We start from the raw sequence: 23,715 nt of genomic DNA on the forward strand, positions 1-23,715 counted from the left end.
AGCCGAGCCGGGGGGTGGGGGGAGGGGCCAGAGAGCGGGCCGAGGGCGGGGGCCACCATTGCTCCCCGCGCCGGGCTCTGTGTCGCTGCCGTCGCTTCGGCGGTTGGGGGTCGGTGGGGCGGCGCGAGCGGGGGGCGCTGCGCGGGGCTGCTGTTTTGTTTCCCCTTTTCCCAGTGGAGCGGCTCGAGCTGCTGGGGAGGCCCCGGCTCCCTTGGGACGCCTGGCCAACTGCCGCGGCGGCGGCGGCTGCTAGTCCGCGGCCCTGCCAGGAGGGTACGCGACGCTGTGGTCTCAGGCTCCGCGGAGAGCAGGTAAGAGCGCGGGCAGCCGCGGCTGGTGGGAGGGAGCGCGGAGGGCGCGGAGAAAAAGCCTTGCCGTCCCGAGTGCCGCCGCCTCCGCACCCCCGCCTCGTGCCTGTGTTGTTTCCTCCGGGGTGTGCGGAGGGTTTTCCGGAGGCTGTGGCGGTGACAACGGCCAGGAGCCGGGGAACGGGGTTGAGCGCCTCCGACAACGTCGGGAAGCGGGACTTGGAGAAAGGCGACGGCGCGCTGCGCGTTTGCCCGCGGGGAGCGCAGGGCGCGGGGCAGGGCTGTGGGAAGAGGTTACGGACCCCGTCGGGGGGGATGGGCTGAGCGCAGCTGGTCTTGCTGTGTTTACATCTCGGCGCGGGTCACCTCTGTAGAGAAGCGGACTGAACTGACCCGCCTTATCCCGCGGGGAGGCCAGGGCGGGGGTTCAGCTCCGGAGGAAGCGCGTCCTGGGAGGGTCTGGAAGGGCGGGAGGCTGCGGCCGGCGCCCGGGCTGGCCGGCGAGCTCGGGGCGGGACCTGGTAGGCTCCGACCGCTCGAGGTGTCGTGGAGGGCTGGAGACCAGTTTCCTACCCCGTCCGGCTTTATCTCCACCTCTTACCTTTCCTTCCCTCCTTTGCTTAGCTTGCACGGCAGGTTGTACTCGGTCATTCTTTTATTCTCGCTCTTCGGCCCCCTGCTGCCACTTCCACCTAGTCTCCTGGGGGTAGCGCGGCTTGGCTCTGATAGGAATCTGTTTCTTCAAGAAAACAAAAACAGGCTCTATAACACGCTCGTCCAGTGACCGCCTTCTGAATCCTCTCTTGGCTAAGCTGGCCCTCCTTGCCGTGCTATTGGATGTTTTGGGGGCGCGGGAGGACAGTGAGGGCTCTGGTAAGACGGGTATTAGCTACCAGAACCGCTTCGAGAGCAGGGCAGCCGAGCCCCCTCGCTTGTTCCAGTTGGGCATTTTTATTCCTTGTCAATAAAGGGCGGAGAAAATATTTCTAACGTCTAGAGTGATTCAGATTGTAGTTTCTAATGCTCCATCTGCCAGCATCCTGGGTACTTTTTTACTAGGGGCTAGGTTCGCTGCAGAATAGCATTTAAGTTCTCAGTGCTTCATTAAATGATTAAGAGGGGGACACTTCGTTGTAAAACTAAATAATTTTTTCTCCTTGTGTTCATAAACATTTACTTCAGCTGTGTGGTTTAAATTTTAATCCGACGATGATAGAACAGTTAACTTGTGTTTGGTAATCAAATTTGCTTTTCTTTTTATCTGAGAGTGTCTATCAAGAGGTAAATTATTGCATTTTCTCTAGTACAATAATCCCAGAATAGTGCCAGAAGAATGTACCCTTTACTAAAATAGGATTGGATGTTTGTTACTTCGAAAGGTAGAATGACTTTATGTAAGTGTTGAAATTACTGAATTACGTTTAAAGGAATTTAGGAATAATTACAGTTTATATATAGTACAATACAGTTAATATAGTGTGTTCATTTGAAGACTGAGATACTGCTTAGTTAACATTTGAGGTAGAAAACATATTGGGCATTTGAAAATTTGAATATTAATGTCAGCCGATTTTTTAAGCTTAGTGACTTGACTAATTTGATTAATCATTGCTTCTCATTTCAGACAGATATGCTCTCTTATAAAACAGAGTACTGTTGAGAAGAATTTGTAACTGAGATTTTTCTATTTTAACTAAATAGATTAATAACTATGGTAGGGCCTACCTGTGTAAATGGCTTTTACCTGCTCAGATTGTATACTAAGGGTTTTTTGTTTGTTTTTTGGTAACAGTTTATTAAGATATAATTCACTTGCATTCAGTTCGCCAATTTAAAGTGTAAGTTCAGTGGTTTTTAATATACTCACAAGAGTTGTGCAAATATCACCATAATCAATTTTGAAACATTTTCCTCACCCCAGACAGGAACCCCATACCCATTAGAGGGTCACCCTCCTTTTCCCTTCAAAACCCCTAGCCCCAGGCAACCACTGATCTACTTTCTGTTTCTGTTTTTTGCCTATTCTGTACATATTTTATATAAATGGAATCATTATGTGGTCTTTCAGAACTGTTTTCTTTCACTTAGCATAATGTTTTCAAAGTTCATGTTGTCCATCATCATTTATTTTTATTGCAGAGTACTATTCTCTTGTATGGGTATACCACTTGTTTTTCATTCATTATTCAGTTGATGGATATTTGAGTTTCCACCTTTTAACTATTATGAATAATACTGCTGTAAACATCTGTCTACAAGTTTTTTTGTGAATGTGTTCTCATTTCTTTTTCAAAGTTAACTTTTTGAATTATTTGATACCAAAATTAATCTATTCAATGATTTTTAGTAAATATATAGAATTGTTAAACCATCACCACAAACCAGTTTTAGGACATTTCTTTCACCTCCAAAAATTCACTCTAGTCTTTTTGCAGTTAAACCCTTATTCTTAACCTCAGCCCCAGGCAACAACTGATTCATGTTTTGTCTCTATAGATTTGCCTCTTCTGAATATTTCACAAGTGGAATCATACAATACATATGCATCTGGCTTCTTCCATTTACCTTAATGTTTTTAGGTTTCATCCCTCTTGTAGCATGTATCAGTATGTATTTTGTTCCTTTTTGTTGCTGAATGGTGTTATATCCAGTTGATGGGCATTTGGATTGTTCTCAATTTTTGACTGTTGTGAATAATGGAGCTTGAACATTTGAGTACAAGTCTTTATGTGGACATAGGGTTCCATTCTCTTGGGTAGATATATACCGAGGAATAGAATTGCTGGGTCATCTGTTTAACTTTTTAAGAAGCTGCCACACTTTTCTAAAGTGGTCATTGCATTTTACATTCCCAGCACAGCAGTGTAGGAGAGTTCTAGTTTCTTCATCTTTGCCAACACTTGTTACTGCCTGTCTTTTTTATTAAAGCCATTCTAGTGGGTATGAAGTAGCTAACTCGTGATGGTTTTAATTTACATTTTTCTAAAGATTCAAAATGTTGAGTATTGTTTCATATTATTAGCCATTCATATATCCTTTTGCTTAAATAGTTATTAAAATCTTTTGCCCTTTTTTGTTTTATTACTGAGTAGTGACAGTTCTTTATTCTGGTTGCAAGTCTCTTATTACATACTTAATTTGCAGATATTTTCTCCCAGTCTGTGGCTTGTTTTTTCATTTTTTAGCTGTCGTTTTCTGAAACTCACAAGTTTTAATTTTGATGGAGTTTAATTTCCCAATATTTTCAGTTAAGGTCATGCATTTGTTATAAGAACACTCTATTTAATCCAAGGTCTCAAGGATTTTCTACTTTGTTTTGTTCTAGATGTCATAATTTTCACTCTTACATTTAGATTTATTATCTATTTTGAGTTAACATCTATGTATGGTATGAAATAAGGGTCTAACTTCATCTGTTGCATATGAATTGTCTTAGCATCATTTGTCAAGAAGATTATTCTTTCTCCATAGATTGTAAATGTCAAGATTTATTGCCGGACTCAGTTCTGTTCCATTATCTGTATGTCTAACCCTATACCAGTACTACCTTATCTTGATTAATGTGCTTTATGGTAACTTATGAAACCAGGTGTGTAAGCCCTCCAGTTTTGCTCTTGCTTTTAAAAGTTGTGGCTATTCTTGGTCCTATATAAAAATTTTAGGATCAGCTTATCAATGTCTGCAAAAAGTCTGTGAATTTTGGTGGGGAGTGCATTGGATCTGTATCAGTTTAGGGAGAATTGCCATCCATCTTAAAATGTTGAGTTTTCTAATACATGACCATGAAAATATATTTTCATTTATTAATTTTTAATTTTTCTCAGTGATTTGTAATTTTTAGTGTACAAATCTTGTTTTTTTATTTTATTGTAATAAGAACACTTTATCTGAGATCTACTTTCATAATATTTTAACTGTACAGTACACTGTTGTTACCTGTAGGAGCAATGTTGTATAACAGATCTCTGTATTTAGTGGGTTTCCATTTTAATCCTCATTTTCTCAGAGTTTTTATTGTGAATGGGTATTGGATTTTGTCAAGTGCTTTTTCTGTATTTGTCATGCTAACAAGTGACCAACTGCCACAGTTTCCCCAATACTGCCCTGGTTTTAGCACTGGAAGTCCTGCATATTGGTAAACCTGTCAGTCATGGTCAAACCGGTATGGTTGGTCACCTTACAGTCTCAGATGATCATGTGGTTTCTGTCCTTTATTACATTACTATTGCTTATTACATTAATTGATTTTCACATATTAAACCAACCTTATATTCCTGGGATAAATCCCACTTGGTCATTGGTATATAATTGTTATTATATGTTGCCAGATTTGGTTTTTAATGTTTGGTTGAACATTTTTGTGTTGATGTTTATGAGAGATAGACTGAATTTTCTTTTCTTGTGTTGTCTTTGGATTTTGAAGCATAGTAATACTAGCCTCATAGAATGATTTGTTACCTCTTCTGTTTTCTTACGAGTTTCTGAAGGATTGGTATTATTACCTCCTTGAATAATTTGATAAAATTTACCAGTGAAAGCATCTAGGCCTGGATTTTTCTCTTTTAAGCTACAAATTCAGTTTCTATACTTGTTATAAGTCTATTCAGATTTTCTGCTAATTTTTTAGTTAGTTTCAGTAATTGTGTTTCTATGGGTGTATTTGTTTCATCAAAGCCATTTACTAATTTTGGCATGTAGTTCATAATATTCCTACATAATGCTTTTAATTTTGCTAGTAGGTAATGTCTTTCTCATTTAATTTTGATAGCATGTGTCTTCTTCTTTACTTGGTCATTCTAGCTAAAGGTTTGTGAATTTTGTTTTTCTTTTCAAAGAAATAGCTTTGATTTAATTGATTTTCTTTCAGTTTTTGCTTGATTAATTTCATTTTAATCTTTTTAATTTTCTTCCTTTTGCTTGCTTTGGGTTTATTTGCCTTTTCCTAGTTTCTTATGAAGCAGCTTAGATTATTGATTTGAGATCATTCTTCTTTTCTGATACAGGCATTGAAAGTTTAAATTTCCTTTCAAACTCTGTGCTTTAATTGCATCCCATGTTTTAATATGTTCTATTTTGAAAATTTTTCATTTTTAAATGAAAATTAAATAGTTCTAAGTATTTTGAACTGTATGTTCTAGTATTTTCTAATTTCCTTTGTGATTTCGTCTTTGACCCATGGGGTACTTACAAATGTATTGTTGAACTTTCAATTATTTGGGGATCCCCCAAATTTCCTTGTTTTTGAATTCTAATTTAATTACCCTGTAGTAGGAGAACATACTTTGTATTTCTCTCTTTTTAAATTTATTGAGACATTTTTATGACTTAGTATGTAATCTGTTCTGAAGAATGTTCCATGTGTGCTAGAAAAGAACACATATTCTGCTGTTATTGGGTGGAATGTTATGAAGATGCAGGTCGAGTTGGTTGATAGTTTCAAGCTTTCTGTGTCTGTGCTAATTTTCTGTCTATCCATTCTATCAATATTGAGAGTGAGATATTAAATTATTATTAAAGTGTTTATTTTTCTTTTCAGTTCTTTTAATTTTCACTTCATATTTTTGGAAAAATGGTGTTAGGTTTTGTTATACATACATAATTGTTTTATGTTACTGATAAATTGACCTTTTTATCATGAAAGATCCTACTTTATCTCTAGTAGCATTTTGTCTTGTATTACTGTTTTTGCTCTAAGCTCTCTATGCTGTTTGCATTGCATCATTTTACTTTCCACCTATTCTTTTTCAACTTATTTGTTTTTTGAACCTAAAGTGTGTTCTATAGACATTCACACTTACAGTTAAAATGCTTTTAAATAAATAGTCTGACCATTTCTTCTTTTGATTGGAGGGTTTAATCTGGTTATGCTTAATGTAACCTTTGGTAGTCAGATTTACATCTGCAATTTTGCTTGTTATTTTCCATGTCTCATTTCTTTCTTTGTTCTCTACTGCCTCTTCTGGAGTTAATATTTTCCAGAGCATGACTTGAATTCCTTTGTTAGTTTTTTTTAATTGAAGTATCATCGATATACAATCTTATATTGGTGTCATGTATACAACACAGTGCTTCAGTAGTTACCCCATATTATTAAATCCTCACCACCACAAGTGCAGTTACTATCTGTTAACACAGGAGGGTATTACAGAATAACTGGCTATATTCTCCATGCTGAACTATACTGTCCCTGTGACCAACTTATATTATGACTGAGAATTTTTGTGCCCTTTTATCTCCCTTACCCTCCCAACAACCCACCCCAACCCCTCTCCCATGGTAACCACCAGTCACTTCTCAGTATCTGTGAGTCTACTGCTCTTTTGTTCATTTGGTTGTGAGATTCTACAAATAAGTGAAATCACGTGGTATTTGTCTTTTTCTGCCTGACTTACTCACTTAGCATAATACCCTTTTGGTCCACCCATGTTGTTGCAAATGGTTGGATTTTTTTTTGTGGCTGAATAATATTCCATTGTGTATATGTACTTAGTTAATTTTTTTTTTTGAGGAACATTATGTTTACTAGGCTCCACCCTTCACCAAGTCCCCCCCACAACCCCTATTACAATCACTGTTTATCAGCGTAGTAAGATGCGGCGGTAGAATCACTACTTGTCTTCTCTGTGTTGCACAGCCCTCCCGGTGCCTCCCCCCACATTATACATGCTAATTGTAAGGCCCTCTTTCTTTACCCCCCCCTTATCCCTTCCTTCCCACCCATCCTTCCCAGTCCCTTTCCCTTTGGTAACTGCTAGTCCATTCTTTGGTTCTGTGACTTCTGCTGCTGTTTTGTTACTTCAGTTTTTTCTTTGTTCTTTTTTTAAATTAATTTTATTTTGGTATCATTAATCTACACTTACAATTACAATTACATGAAGGACATTATGTTTACTAGGTTCCCCCCTTCACCAAGTCGCCCCCACATACCCATTCACAGTCACTGTCCATCAACATAGTAAGATGCTGTAAAATCACTACTTGTCTTCTCTGTGTTGCGCAGCCCTCCCCGTGCCCTCCCCCGCACTATACATGTTAATTGTAATGCCCCCTATCTTTATTCTCGCCCTTATACCACCCTTCCCACCCGTCCTCCCCAGTCCCTTTCCCTTTGGGAACTGTTAGTTCATTCTTGGGTTCTGTGCTTCTACTGCTGTTCTTATACTCCACATATGAGTGAAATCATTTGGTACTTGTCTTTCTCTGCCTGGCTTATGTCACTGAGCATAATACCCTCTAGTTCCATCCATGTTGTTGCAAATGGTAGAATCTGTTTTTTTCTTATAGCTGAGTAATATTCCATTGTGTATATGTACCACATCTTCTTTATCCATTCATCTACTGATGGACACTTAGGTTGCTTCCATTTCTTGGCTATTGTAAATAGTGCTGCAGTAAACATAGCGGTGCATCTGTCTTTTTCAAACTGGGCTGCTGTATTCTTAGGGTAAATTCCTACAAGTGGAATTCCTGGGTCAAATGGTATTTCTATTTTGAGCTTTTTGAGGAACCTCCATACTGCTTTCCACAATGGTTGAACTAATTTACATTCCCACCAGCAGTGTAGGAGGGTTCCCCCTTCTCCACAACCTCGCCAACATTTGTTGTTGTTTGTATTTTGGATGGTGGCGATCCTTACTGGTGTGAGGTGATATCTCATTGTGGTTTTAATTTGCATTTCTCTGATGACTAGTGATGTGGAGCATCTTTTCATGTGTCTGTTGGCCATCTGAATTTCTTCTTTGGAGAAGTGTCTGTTCAGCTCCTCTGCGCATTTTTTAATGGGATTATTTGCTTTTTGTTTGTTGAGGTGTGTGAGCTCTTTATATATTTTGGATGTCAACCCTTTATCATATCTGTCATTTATGAATATATTCTCCCATACTGTAGGATGCCTTTTTGTTCTGTTGATGGTGTCCTTTGCTGTAGAGAAGATATTCAGCTGGATATAGTCCCACTTGTTCATTTTTGCTTTTGTTTTCCTTGCCCGGGAGATATGTTCGTGAAGAAGTTGCTCATGTTTTATGTCCAAGAGATTTTTGCCTATGTTTTTTTCTAAGAGTTTTATGGTTTCATGACTTACATTCAGGTCTTTGATCCATTTTGAATTTACTTTTGTGTATGGAGTTAGATAATGATCCAGTTTCATTCTCTTACATGTAGCTGTCCAGTTTTGCCAACACCAACTGTTGAAGAGGCTGTTGTTTCCCCATTGTATGTCCATGGCTCCTTTATCGTACATTAGTTGACCATATATGTTTGGGTTAATATCTGGAGTCTATTCTGTTCCACTGGTCTGTGGCTCTGTTCTTGTGCCAGTACCAAATTGTCCTGATTACTGTGGCTTTGTTATAGAGCTTGAAGTTGGGGAGTGAGATCCCCCCCACTTTATTCTTCCTTCTCAGGATGGCTTTGGCTATTTGGGGTCTGGTGGTTACATATGAATTTTTTAACTATTTGTTCCAGTTCATTGAAGAATGCTGTTGGTAGTGTGATAGGGATTGCATTGACTCTGTAGACTGCTTTGGGCAGGATGGCCATTTTGAGGATATTAATTCTTCCTAGCCATGAGCATGGGATGAGTTTCCATTTGTTAGTGTCCTCTTTAATTTCTGTTAAGAGTGTCTTGTAGTTTTCAGGGTATAGGTCTTTCACTTCCTTGGTTAGGTTTATTCCTAGGTAGTTTATTCTTTTGGATGCAATTGTGAATGGAATTGTTTTCCTGATTTCTCTTTCTATTGGTTCATTGTTAGTGTATAGGAAAGCTACAGATTCCTGTGTGTTAATTTTGATTCCTGGAACTTTGCTGTATTCCGATATCATTTCTAGTAGTTTTGGAGTGGATTCTTTAGGGCTTTTTATGTACAATATCATGTCATCTGCAAATAGTGACAGTTTAACTTCTTCTTTACCATTCTGGATTCCTTGTATTTCTTTGTTTTGTTTGATTGCCGTGGCTAGGATCTCCAGTACTATGTTAAATAGCAGTGGGGAGAGTGGGCATCCCTGTCTAGTTCCTGATCTCAGAGGAAAAGCTTTCAGCTTCTCGCTGTTCAATATAGTGTTGGCTGTGGGTTTATCATATATGGCCTTTATTATATTGAGGTACTTGCCCTCTATTCCCATTTTGCTGAGTTTTTATCATGAATGGATGTTGAATTTTGTCAAATGCTTTTTCATCATCTATGGAGATGATCTTGTGGTTTTTGTCTTTCTTTTTGTTGATGTGGTGGATAATGTTGACGGATTTTCAAATGTTGTACCATTCTTGTATCCCTGGGTTGAATCCCACTTGCTCATGGTGTATGATCCTCTTGATGTATTTTTGAATTCTGTTTGCTAATATTTTTTGAGTATTTTTGCATCTATGTTCATCAGGGATATTGGTCTGTAATTTTCTTTTTTGGTGGGATCTTTGCCTGGTTTTGGTATTAGGGTGATGCTGGCTTCATAAAGTGAGTTTAGGAGTATTCCCTCCTCTTCTGTTTTTTGAAAGCTTTAAGGAGAATGTGTATTATGTCTTCTCTGTATTTATGTCTGATAAAACTCTGCAGTAAATCCATCTGGCCCAGGGGATTTGCTCTTCGGTAGCTTTTTGATTGCTGATTCGATTTCTTTACTGGTAATTAGTCTGTTCAGATTTTCTGTGTCTTCCTTGGTCTGTCTTGAAAGGTTGTATTTTTCTAGGATGTTGTCCATTTCTTCTAGGTTTTCCAGCTTGTTGGCATATAGGTTTTCATAGTAGTCTTTAATAATTCTTTGTATTTCTGTGGAGTCTGTCGTGATTATACTGTTCTTATTTCTGATGCTGTTGATTTGTGTTGCTTCTCTTTTTCTCTTAATATGTTAGGCTAGAGGCTTATCTATTTTGTGTATTTTCTCAAAGAACCAGCTCTTGGTTTCGTTGATTTTTGCTATTGTTTTATTCTTCTCAATTTTGTTTATTTCTTCTCTGATCTTTATTATGTCCCTCCTTCTGCTGAGTTTAGGCCTCATTTGTTCTTCTTTTTCCAGTTTCGATAATTGTGATGGCAGACTATTCATTTGGGATTGTTCTTCCTTCTTCAAGTGTGCCTGGATTGCTATATACTTTCCTCTTAAGACTGCTTTTGCTGCGTCCCTCAGAAGTTGGGGCTTTGTGTTGTTGTTGTCATTTGTTTCTATATATTCCTTGACCTCTATTTTAATTTGTTCCTTGATCCATTGATTATTTAGGAGCATGTTGTTAACCTCCATGTGTTTGTGAGCCTTTTTGTTTTCTTTGTAGAATTAATTTCTACTTTTATACCTTTGTGGTCTGAAAAATTGGTTGGTAGAATTTCAATATTTTGGATTATGCTGAGGCTCTTTTTGTGGGCTAGTATGTGGTGTATTCTTTGGAATGTTCCACGTGCACTTGAGAAGAATGTATATCCTGTTGCTTTTGGATGTAGAGTTCTATAGATGTCTATTAGGTCCATCTGCTCTACTGTGTCGTTGAGTGCTTCTGTGTTCTTACTTATTTACTGCCCAGTGGATCTATCCTTTGGGGTGAGTGGCGTGTTGAAGTCTCCTAAAATGAATGCATTGCAGTCTATTTCCCCCTTTAGTTCTGTTAGTATTTGTTTCACATATGCTGGTGCTCCTGTGTTGCATGCATATATATTTAGAGTGGTTATATCCTCTTGTTGGACTGAGCCCTTTATCATTATGTAGTGTCCTTCTTTATCTCTTGTTACTTTCTTTGTTTTGAAGCCTATTTTGTCTGATATTTGCACTCCAACACCTGCTTTCTTCTCGCTGTTGTTTGCCTGAAATATGTTTTTCCATCCCTTGACTTTTAGTCTGTACATGTCTTTGGGTTTGAGGTGAGTTTCTTGTAAGCAGCATATAGATGGGTATTGTTTTTTTATCCATTCAGTGACTCTGTTTCTTTTGATTGGTGCATTTAGTCCATTTACATTTAGGGTGACTATTGAAAGATATGTACTTATTGCAATTGCAGCCTTTAACTTCGTGGTTACCAAAGGTTCAAGGTTAGCCTGTTTAGTATCTTACTGCCTAACTTAGCTCGCTTATTGAGCTGTTATATACACTGTCTGGAGATTCTTTTCTTCTCTCCCTTCTTATTCCTCCTCCTCCATTCTTCATATGTTGTGTGTTTTGTTCTGTGCTCTTTTTAGGAGTGCTCCCATCTAGAGCAGTCCCTGTATGATGCCCTGTAGAAGTGGTTTGTGGGAAGCAAATTCCCTCAGCTTTTGCTTGTCTGGGAATTGTTTAATCCTGTCATCATATTTAAATGATAGTCGTGCTGGATACAGTATCCTTAGTTCAAGGCCCTTCTGTTTCATTGCATTAAATATATCATGCCATTCTCTTCTGACCTGTAGGGTTTCTGTCTAGAAGTCTGAAGTTAGCCTGATGAGTTTTCCTTTATAGGTGACCTTTTCTCTCTAGCTGCCTTTAAAACTCTCTCCTTGTTCTTGATCTTTGCCATTTTAATTATTATGTGTCTTGGTGTTGTCCTCCTTGTATCCTTTCTGTTGGGGGTTCTGTGTATTTCTGTGTTCTGTTCGATTATTTCCTCCCCCAAAACTTGGGGAAGTTTTCAGCAATTATTTCTTCCAAGATACTTTCTGTCCCTTTTCCTCTCTCTTCTTCATCTGGTACCCCTATAATACGGATATTGTTCCTTTTGAATTGGTCACACGGTTCTCTTAATATTGTTTCATTCCTGGAGATCCTTTTATCTCTCTCTATGTCAGCTTCTATACGTTCCTGTTCTTTGGTTTCAATTCCATCAATGGCATCTTGCGTCTTATCCATTCTGCTTATAAATCATTCCAGAGTTTGTTTAATTTCTGTGATCTCCTTTCTTGCATCTGTGATCTCCCTCCGGAGTTCATCCCATTGCTCTTGCGTATTTCTCTGCTTCTCTGTCAGTATGTTTAAGATTTTTATTTTGAATTCTTTGTCAGGAACACTGGTTAGGTCTGTCTCCTTCTCTGGTGTCTCTGTGATCTTGGTTTGCCTGTAATTTTGTCTTTTCATGGTGATAGGAATAGTTTGCAGAGTTGGGACTAGTGACAGCTGGAAGAACTTCCTGTCTTGTTGGTCTGTGGCCTCCCTCTCCTGGGAGAATAGCGACCTCTAGTGGCTTGTGCTGGGTAGCTGCGCGCAGACAGGGCTTGTGCTTCCTGCCTGGCTGGTATGGAGTTTATCTGTGCTGTTGCTGTGGGTATGGCCTGCCTCAGGCTGCTGCTCCAAAGTGGTGGAGTTGTGTTGGATGGTGAGCAGCTGGGAGGCTATTTATCTCTGTAAGGGGCCTCCGTGCTCCCTGCAGCCCAGGGGATTTGAGTGCCCAGAGATCACCGGATTCCCTACCTCTGGACTAAGTGTCCCGCCTTGCCCCTTTAAAACTTCCAAGAAGCACCCGCCAAACAAAACAACCACCACAAAAAAAAAAAAAAATAAAATGGCCGCTCGTTTTTCTTTATTCTGTGGCGCCAGCCTTGGTCATCCGCTCACCGGACTTGCTGCCCTGTTTCCCTAGTATTGGGGTCCCTATCCCTTGAAGACTTCCAAAAAGCGCTCGCCGAAACAAAACAACAACAAGAACAACAACAACAAAAAAGACAGAAAGAAAGGTGGCCGCTCGTGTTTCTTTTGTTCTCCGGCGCTGGTTTCTGATACCTGCTCCCTGGTCTTGCTGCCCTGTTTCCCTAGTATTGTGGTCCCTGTTCCTTTAAGACTTCCAGAAAGCACTCACCACAACAAAAGAAGGACAACAACAACAAAAAAAGATAAAGAAAAGGTGCCCACTCGCTTTTCTTTTGTTCTCCGGCGCCGGCCTCTGGTACCCGCTCACTGTTCTTGCTGCCCTGTTTGCCTAGTATCCAGGGCCCTGTGCATGCACTGTGTCTGCGCTCTGGTCTGGATGTCTGGGCCTGGGTGTTTAGCAGTCCTGGGTTCCTTCTCTCTCCCACTCAGACCTCTCTCCTCCCGCCCGGTGCTGGGGGGAGGGGCGCTCAGGACCCGCCAGGCCGGGGTTTGTATCTTACCCCCTTTGCAAGGTGCTGGGTTCTCGCAGGTGTTAATGTGTTCTGGATGTTGTCCTGTGTCCTCTGGTCTTTATTCTAGGAAGAGTTGTCTTTGTTATATTTTCGTAGATATATGTGGTTTTGGGAGCAGATTTCCACTGCTCTACTCACACCGCCATCCTGGCTCCACCCTCTATACTGCTACTTTTGGGTGTAGAGTTGTATAGATGTCTGTTACATCTGTTTAAGCGTGTTGTTCAGTGCCTTTGTGTCCTTACTTATTTTCTGTCTGGTGGATCTGTCCTTTGGAGTGAGTGGTGTGTTGATGTCTCCTAAAATGAATGCATTGCAGTCTATTTCCCCCTTTAGTTCTGTTAGTATTTGTTTCACATATGCTGGTGCTCCTGTGTTGGGTGCATATATATTTAGAATGGTTATGTCCTCTTGTTGGGCTGCCCCGTTTATCATTATGTAATGTCCTTCTTTTTCTCTTGTTACTTTCTTTGTTTTGAAATCTATTTTGTCTGATACTAGTACTGCAACACCTGCTTTTTTCTCCCTGTTGTTTGCATGAAATATCTTTTTCCATCCCTTGACTTTTAGTCTGTGCATGTCTTTGGGTTTGAGGTGAGTTTCTTGTAAGCAGCATATAGATGGGTCTTGCTTTTTTACCCATTCTATTACTCTGTGTCTTTTGATTGGTGCATTCAGTCCATTTACATTTAGGGTGATTATCCATAGGTATGTACTTATTGCCATTGCAGGCTTTAGATTTGTGGTTACCAAAGGTTCAAGGGTACCTTCTTTACTATCTTACCGTCTAACTTAACTCGCTTATTGAGCTATCATAAATACAGTCTGATGATTCTTTATTTCTCTCCCTTCTTCTTCCTCCTCCTCCAGTCTTTATATGTTAGGTGTTTTATTTTGTGCTCTTTTATGTTTCCTTTGACTGATTTTGTGGGTAGTTGATTTTATGTTTTGCCTTTAGTTAGTATTTGGTTGGTCTGCTTTCTTTGGTGTGATTTTATTTTCTCTGGTAACATCTATTTTACCTTAGGGGTGCTTCCATCTAGAGCAGTCCCGTTTACATATCCTGTAGATGTGGTTTGTGGGAGACAAATCCCCTTACCTTTTGCTTGTCTGGGAATTGTTTAACCCCTCCTTCACATTTAAATGATAATTGTGCTGGATTCAGTATTTTTGGTTCAAAGCCTTTCTGTTTCATTGCATTAAATATATCATGCCATTTCCTTCTGGCCTGTGAGGTTTCTGTTGAGAAGTCTGATGATAGCCTGATGGGTGTTCCTTTGTAGGTGATCTTTTTTCTCTCTCTGGCTGCCTTTAGTACTCTGTCCTTGTCCTTGATCTTTGCCATTTTAATTATTATGTGTCTTGGTGTTGTCCTCCTTGGGTCCCTTCTGTTGGGAGTTCTGTGTGCTTCCATAGTCTGAGTATTTCCTCTCCCAGTGTGGGGAAGTTTTCCGCAATTATTTCTTCAAATACACTTTCTATCCCTTTTTCGTTCTCTTCTTCTTCTAGTACCCCTATAATGGGAACATTGTTCCATTTGGATTGATCTCACAGTTCTCTTACTATTCTTTCATTCCTGGAGATCCTTTTACCTCTCTCTGCATCAGCTTCTCTGCATTCCTGTTTTCTGATTTCTGTTCCATTAAAGGCCTCTTGCACCTCTTCCATTCTGCTTTTAAATCTTTCCTGAGATTGTTTTATTCTGTATTCTCCCTCCCAACTTTATCCATTACCTCTTGTATTTTTCTCTGCAGGTCCATCAGCATGGTTATAACCTTTATTTTGAATTCTTTTTCAGGAAGATTGGTTAAATCTATCTCCCCAGGTTCCCTCTCAGGGGATGTCTGTGTGATTTTGGTTTGTATCAAATTCTTCTGCCTTTTCGTGGCAATAGCGTTAGTTATGGGCAGTTGGCGCGTGTGTTAGCTGGGAGAACAAAGTCCCTTCCTGCTTGCTCATTGTCTTCCTTTCCTGCGAGAACAGTGATCCCTACCGGCTTGTGCTGGGGCAGCTTATCCCCGAAGGGGTGTCTAAGTCTGGCCCAGGCAGCTGCGGAGGATGCTCTTCACGGCTGCTGTGGGCGTGGCCGGTCTGAGGCTGATGTTCCGCTATGGCGGGGCTGCGCTTGAGTGGGAATGGGTGGGAGGCTGTTTATTGCTGTGAGGGACCTCAGAGTTACGCTGTTGCCCAGGGGGTTAGGGTGCCTGGAGTTTCCTGGGATTCCCAGCTGCTGGGGTGAGTGTGCCGGGATGCTTCTGTTCAACTGTGAAGCTCCTGTTCCTTTAAGACTTTCAAAAAGCACTCTATTTTCTTTTGTCCAAGGGCCGCCAGCTGTGGGAACCCGCTTGCAGGTTTTACTGTTCATTTCCCTAGTATCCAACACACCATGCACTGTGTGTCTTCACTCCCAGTGCGGATGACTATGGTGGTGTATTTAGCAGTCCTGGGCTCCCACTCCTTTCCTGCTCCGACTCCTCTCCAACTGTTGGGGAGCTGGGGTTGGGTGCGCACTCAGGTCCCATGGGGTTGTGTCTTGTATATTACTCCCTTTGTGAGGTGCTGGGTTCTCGCAGTTGTAGATGTAGAATGGCTGTTGTACTGTATCTTCTGTCTGTCTTTTAGGAATAGTTGTATTTGTTGTATTTTCAAAAATATATATACTTTTGGGAGGAGAATTTCACTGCCCTACTCATACCACTATCTTGGCTCCTGCCCTCTCCATCTCTTTGTTAATTTTTTTTACTAGATTTTTTGTTATTTTATTAGGTTGCTCTAGGGATTACAACTGTGTATTTGTCAGTACTTAAGATTGACTAGTTTAATTATGGTGTAATATAGAAACCTTGCTCCATTTCTTACCCTCTTCTGTTTGTTAATATTGTCATATATATTAAATTTTTTATGTGTTAGAAGCCTAACAATACAGTTCTATAATTTTTTATCCAATTTTATGTCTTTTAAAATACAAGAGAAGAAAAAATGTTTTTTTGACCTTTTATAATGCTCTTTATTTCTTTTTGTGTATTATGGGCTGGTTATTTCCTTTCAGTCTGATGGATCCCTTTAGGATTTCTTGTAAGGTCAGTCTGTTATCGATGACTTATCTCAGTCTTTGTTTTTTGGGATTGTTTTTATTTTGCCTTTATTTTTTAGTTTTAAAATTTTTTTGCTATTTCATTCTGTTTTTATAATTATGTTCTTAATTTTGGTAAAATATATGTAACACAAAACTTACCATTTTAGCTATTTTTAGGTGTACAATTCAGTGGCACTAATTATGTTCACAATGTTGTGCAACCATCACCACGCTCTATTTCCAAAACGTTTTTATACTCCTTCAACTATGACTTCCTGTTTCCTCTTCCCCAGCCCCTGGCAACACCTCTTCTACTTTCTGTCTTTGAATTTTCCTATTCTAGTTACCTCATGTAAGTGAAATCATATGGGATTTGTCTTTTAATATCTGATTTTGTCTTTATTTTTGAGAAATAGTTTTACTGTTTATAATATTTGTTGTTAAATAAGATGTTTTCTCTTTTAGCACCTTGAATATGTCATGTCTTTCTGGCCTCCATTGTTCCTGATGAGTTGTTTTTCTCTTTGGTCTTTCAAGATTTTCTGTCTTTGGCTTTCAGAAATTTTGCTATGATGTGTCTAGGTATGGATATGTCTATTTATCTGCTTTGTATTCATTAAACTTAAATCTACAAATTAGTGTATTTGAACAATTTGGTAAGTTTTAACTGTAATTTCTTCAGATTTGTTTTTTCCTTTCACCCTCTCCTTTCCTTCTGGTACTCTCATTACATATAAGATTCTTCTTTTTTTTTTATTAAGGTATCATTGTTATACTATCTTATGAAGGTTTCACATGAGCAACATGAGTTACTACATTGACCCATATTATCAAGTCCCCCTCTACACACCCCATTGCAGTCACTGTCCATCAGCTTAGTAAGATGCTAACATATATAAGATTCTTGAAGGTATCCCATAAGTCTGTGAGGCTCTGTTCATCATCTTTTTTCTTTTTAATTCTTCCAGTCTTTGGAATTGGTAATTTCTATTACTATGTCTTCAAGTTCACTGACTCTTCCTTCTGTCATCTCAAATGTGATATTGTGCTCTGCTAATGAGTTTTAAATTTTGGTTGTACTTTTCAATTCCAAAATTCCCATTTTGTTCTTTTTAAATAATTTTTCTATCTTTATTGAGAATGCCTGTTTTTTTGAGTTATAGTTGTCATACTCTTTTAATTCTTTAAGCCTGGCTTCTTTACTTGGAGATAAAATTAAATTTTTAGAAGATGACATCTAAATGATGCATTAAATCCTAAGGTGATGTTTTTTTTATTTCTAAATTATATTCAATATTTGTCATCTGTATTTCATGATATACATGTAGATATATTACTCATAAATATTAATTTCATCTGATATTTTTTATCTAAACATACTTAACAGTTTTTTTATAATTACTAATATTTATTAACATGTAGGATCAGTGTAGAATTTGTAAGGCCTACCATTAATTCTGAAACCTTAGGTCAATCTCTGAATTGATTACACTGTAACATCTACTTGTTTGTACATATTTCTTGCTGTTAACTAATTCTCTCATTGTAGGTACTAATGAGTAGAAAAAAAATGGAAGAAGCCTAAGACAGTAATATAATGTGTTAGAATGGTTACAAAATATCAGAATCTTTAATCAGCCTGAACATTTAATAATATAGCATCCATTCATTTTAGGTTCTTTAGCTATTGCAGTAAACAAGATTAGTGCAGTACCTGTTCTCATGGAACTTACATTCTGGTAGAGGAGACAGACATTGAACATAAATAAGATAATTTTAAAGAGTGATAAATAAAATGAAGCAATAGGCAGGGCAATGTGGTGTCAAATAGAGAATAATGGGGGAGCTACATGAAAATGGAATATAGTTTGGGCAGGGAGACAGGGAAATATATCTCTGAAGGATTACTAGTTGAAGTGAGATCTGCATGATAGGTGAGAAAGATTCTGTCTGTTGATCTGGAAGAGGTTTATGACCTAAGAACAGGAGGTGCAGGATAAGTTTGATGTGTTTTAGGAACAGGGCCAGTACTGGAGTTAAGGAAGCTATGAAGGAAGGATGAGGAATGAATGAGGTCAGAGAGATGGGGTGGGTAGCCATGGGTTGACCTTTATATAGATCATGTTAGAGAGTTTAGATTTTTTCCCAAGTGTGGTGGGAACCTACTGGAAAAATATTGCAATGACCTCCATTCTTCACTGAAGTTAATTTATAGCTCAGTTTGTAATCTTACACTTTATAGCTTCATGTGTACCATTTTCTCTAAATTACTTTAGCTTTATAGAAAATAGCAGAGAAAACAATTTTTTCCTGACACTTCTTCCTTGAAATTTAAGTGTCTAAGAAAGATAAAATACCAATATCTAGAAAACCTTAAATTTGTAGAACAGTTAAAGTAATGGCAAATATTTTTAACTAATTTATATTAGTATTATAAAATATTTTTGACTGTATATAATTATGTGCTAAAATGTACAGGTAACTTCATGTAGTTGTATGATGACTGATTTTCTAAATAATTTGGATAAAAACATTTTTTCTTTCACTATTTCAGTATTATAAGCAGTCATAGTTATTTTTGTGTGGCTAATATTAACAAAATAATTCTAACTTCACATTACTTCAGATTAGACAGTGTGTGAAGATTAGCTTCTTCAAAGCTTTATGTGAATAAAATTTTTGAAGATAAACTACCTTTTCAAAGTAGAACTGTAGGTTATTAAAAAAAACCCTGTAGTCTTTATAAATTGAGCAGTAATCTCTAGTATTTCCATTTATACTGCCATGTGCATATTTCTAATATTTAAATTATACATTTCTATAAGGAACCCAAATAATTTTCAAAGAACTAGTTTTGTAAGTCAACCCAGGTATACACCATAATTTGGAAGGTATTTTTTTTTTTTTTTTTTTGAGAGGGCATCTCTCATATTTATTGATCAAATGGTTGTTAACAACAATAAAATTCAGTATAGGGGGGTCAACGCTCAATGTACAATCATTAATCCATCTCAAGCCTAATTCTCGTCAGTCTCCAATCTTCTGAAGCATAACGAACAAGTTCTTACATGGTGAACGAATTCTTACATAGTGAATAAATTCTTACATGGTGAACAGTACAAGGGCAGTCATCACAGAAACTTTCGGTTTTGATCATGCAATATGACCTATAAACAATCAGGTCAAATATGAATATTCGTTTGATTTTTGTACTTGATTTATATGTTGATCCCACATTTCTCCTATTATTATTATTATTTTTATTTTTAATAAAATGCTGAAGTGGTAGGTAGATGCAAGATAAAGGTAGAAAACATAGTTTGGTGCTGTAAGAGGGCAAATGTAGATGATCAGATGATCAGGTGTGTGCCTATGGACTAAGTTTTAATCCAGGCTAGACAAGGGCAGCAAGACATCCACGGATGCAGAAGATTTATCTCAAAGCAGGGGGGGTGAGGTTCTGAGCCTCACCTCTGTTGATCCCCAAATTCTCACCTGATGGCCCCCCTGCGACTGTGCCTGTCTTAGGTTGTTCCTCCCTTGAGGAATCTTACCCTTCTCTGGCTAACCAGTCATCTTCCGGGGCCATACAGGGAAATGTAAAGTTGGTAAGTGAGAGAGAAGCCATATTGTTTGCAAAGGTTAGCTTTTTACTTCTTTGCACATTTATGCCCTGTGGCTTCTATGCCCAGCACTTGTCTCGAGGTATCTTTACCACCTGGAGGAATTATGATACTCGGTAAATTCGATATGAGGCACGAGTTCTATTTAAGGGTTGTAATTAGGAAGGAAGAAGAAAAGCTATAGATGTAGCATATGAGGGAAACTTGGGAGGATTGATTATTTCTTTGACATATCTTCTTGTATAGTACCTTAAGTATGTATAGGTTTTAAACTACTAACTAATTTTCACAGACATAATAACATAATAGGAATATGGTGACATAAACAAAGCAAATCTATAATTACCATCCATCTCCAGTGAAGCCAAGAAAACCATTTAGGCACCCTAGGCATTTGTGAAAATTTATCTATGATATGATGGATATTGTCCAACTGTACTTGAACCATCAGACAAATTAAAGCAGCCCATTTCTGGGATCTGTTCACATCCCATATGTTCTTTTAACCATAGATAGACTATAGTCATGAGATTTGGGAGTGCTACAACTTGCACCCCTCCCAACTCCTGGTTGAGTTCCAACAGTCCGGTCAAATTCGTTGTCTCACTGTATGCACATGCCAGCCTAGACATCTCCCTCCTCATTCTTATGGCAAGTCCAGGAGATGGTGGGCTGGATGTAGCCACAACCGCAGCATCGTCCGGATCCCTGTGGAGGCTTTTTGATGATCATCCCCCGGCACAAGTCCTCCAGAGAGTGCTGATGCCGGAAGCTCCTCCTCATATCGTATCTTAGTTCATTTTCTGGGTATCCAAGCTAGGCCTTGATCTTCTGCATAGAAACAAACAGACCCTTTGCCCACACTTTGACATGCCCTCTATACTACTGTGCAGAACTCATTGGAGGTCAGCACACAGAAACTGATTTTTTTTTTATATTAAGAGAAAGGAATATTATCAGAAAAGAGTACCTCCATAGCCGATCATCTGACACCCTTTAAGTGATCAACATTAAGGATATTTAAAGCATGCGTTGATCTTTGATTTACCAATAGTTTTATCCTGTTAAGGAGTAATCCCCCTTTTCTTTCTTTCTTTCTTTCTTTTTTTTTTTTTTTAATTTAATTTTTAATCTACACTTACATGAAGAATACTATGTTTACTATGCTCTCCCCTATATCAGGTCCCCCCTAACGACCACATTACGGTTACTGTCCATCAGTTTAGCAAAATGTTGTAGAGTCACTACTTGTCCTCTCTGTGTTGTGCAGCCCACCCTCCCCTTGCTCCCTCCCCCCCATGCATGCTAATCTTAATATCCCCCTTCTTCTTCCCCCCACTTATCCCTCCCTGCCCACCCATCCTCCCCAGTTCCTTTCCCTTTGGTACCTGTTAGTCCATTTTTGGGTTCTGTAATTCCACTGCTGTTTTGTTCCTTCAGTTTTTCCTTTGTTCCTATGCTCCTCAGATGAGTGACATCATTTGGTATTTCTCTTTCTCCGCTTGGCTTATTTCACTAAGCATAATACTCTCCAGCTCCATCCATGTTGCTGCAAATGGTTGGATTTTTCCACTTCTTATGGCTGAGTAGTATTCCATTGTGTATATGTACCACATCTTCTTTATCCATTCATCTACCGATGGACATTTAGGTTGCTTCCAATTCTTGGCTATTGTAAATAGTGCTGCGATAAACATAGGAGTGCATCTGTCTTTCTCAAACTTGATTGCTGCGTTCTTAGGGTAAATTCCTAGGAGTGGAATTCCTGGGTCAAATGGTAGGTCTGTTTTGAGCATTTTGATGCACCTCCATACTGCTTTCCACAATGGTTGAACTAATTTACATTCCCACCAGCAGTGTAGGAGGGTTCCCCTTTCTCCACAGCCTCACCAACATTTGTTGTTGTTTGTCTTTTGGATGGCAGCTATCCTTACTGGTGTGAGGTGATACCTCATTGTAGTTTTAATTTGCATTTCTCTGATAATTAGCGATGTGGAGCATCTTTTCATTTGTCTCTTGGCCATCTGTATTTCTTTTTTGGAGAACTGTCTGTTCAGTTCCTCTGCCCATTTTTTAATTGGGTTATTTGTTTTTTGTTTGTTGAGGCGTGTGAGCTCTTTATATATTCTGGAAGTCAAGCCTTTATCGGATCTGTCATTTTCAAATATATTCTCCCATACTGTAGGGTTCCTTTTTGTTCTATTGATGGTGTCTTTCGCTGTACAGAAGCTTTTCAGCTTAATGTAGTCCCACTTGCTCATTTTTGCTGTTGTTTTCCTTGCCCGGGGAGATATGTTCAAGAAGAGATCACTCATGTTTATGTCTAAGAGGTTTTTGCCTATGTTTTTTTCCAAGAGTTTAATGGTTTCATGACTTACATTCAGGTCTTTGATCCATTTTGAGTTTACCTTTGTATATGGGGTTAGACAATGGTCCAGTTTCATTCTCCTACATGTAGCTGTCCAGTTTTGCCAGCACCATCTGTTGAAGAGACTGTCATTTTGCCATTGTATGTCCATGGCTCCTTTATCAAATATTAATTGACCATATATGTTTGGGTTAATTTCTGGGGTCTCTAATCTGTTCCACTGGTCTGTGGCCCTGTTCTTGTGCCAGTACCAAATTGTCTTGATTACTATGGCTTTGTAGTAGAGCTTGAAGTTGGGGAGTGAGATCCCCCCTACTTTATTCTTCTTTTTCAGGATTGCTTTGGCTATTCGGGGTCTTTGGTGTTTCCATATGAATTTTTGAATTATTTGTTCCAATTCATTGAAGAATGTTGCTGGTAATTTGAGAGGGATTGCATCAAATCTGTATATTGCTTTGGGCAGGATGGCCATTTTGACGATATTAATTCTTCCTAGCCATGAGCATGGGATGAGTTTCCATTTATTAGTGTCCCCTTTAATTTCTCTTAAGAGTGACTTGTAGTTTTCAGAGTATAAGTCTTTCACTTCTTTGGTTAGGTTTATTCCTAGGTATTTTATTCTTTTTGATGCAATGGTGAATGGAATTGTTTTCCTGATTTCTCTTTCTATTGATTCGTTGTTAGTGTATAGGAAAGCTACAGATTTCTGTGTGTTAATTTTGTATCCTGCAACTTTGCTGTATTCCGATATCAGTTCTAGTAGTTTTGGAGTGGAGTCTTTAGGGTTTTTTATGTACAGTATCATATCATCTGCAAATAGTGACAGTTTAACTTCTTTACCAATCTGGATTCCTTGTATTTCTTTGTTTTGTCTGATTGCCGTGGCTAGGACCTCCAGTACTATGTTAAATAACAGAGGGGAGAGTGGGCATCCCTGTCTGGTTCCCGATCTCAGTGGAAATGCTTTCAGCTTCTCGCTGTTCAGTATAATGGTGGCTGTGGGTTTATCATATATGGCCTTTATTATGTTGAGGTACTTGCCCTCTATTCCCATTTTGCTGAGAGTTTTTATCATGAATGGATGTTGAATTTTGTCAAATGCTTTTTCAGCATCTATGGAGATGATCATGTGGTTTTTGTCTTTCTTTTTGTTGATGTTGTGGATGATGTTGATGGATTTTCGAATGTTGTACCATCCTTGCATCCCTGGGATGAACCCCACTTGGTCATGGTGTATGATCCTTTTGATATACTGTTGAATTCTGTTTGCTAATATTTTATTGCGTATTTT

The 23,715-nt window shown here is 38.8% G+C and overlaps 1 protein-coding gene across 10 annotated transcripts in view; it reads left to right on the forward strand.

Annotated features, from left to right (window-relative positions):
• Positions 1-46: 46 nt before the first annotated feature.
• ELF2 (E74 like ETS transcription factor 2) overlaps positions 47-23,715 on the forward strand; it is a 119,602-nt gene continuing 95,933 nt past the window's right edge. For 5 of the 10 annotated variants that reach the window (XM_036998551.2, XM_036998553.2, XM_036998554.2 and 2 more), the window contains exon 1: positions 174-311. The gene's annotated coding sequence lies outside the window, so the exon portion shown is untranslated. Of the gene's footprint in view, positions 312-23,715 lie in introns of all 10 variants that reach the window. The other 5 variants (XM_036998558.2, XM_073237038.1, XM_073237037.1 and 2 more) reach the window with 4 other exon arrangements.

Source organism: Manis javanica, chromosome 5, assembly GCF_040802235.1.
Source record: "Manis javanica isolate MJ-LG chromosome 5, MJ_LKY, whole genome shotgun sequence".
NCBI classification, from domain to species: domain Eukaryota; kingdom Metazoa; phylum Chordata; class Mammalia; order Pholidota; family Manidae; genus Manis; species Manis javanica.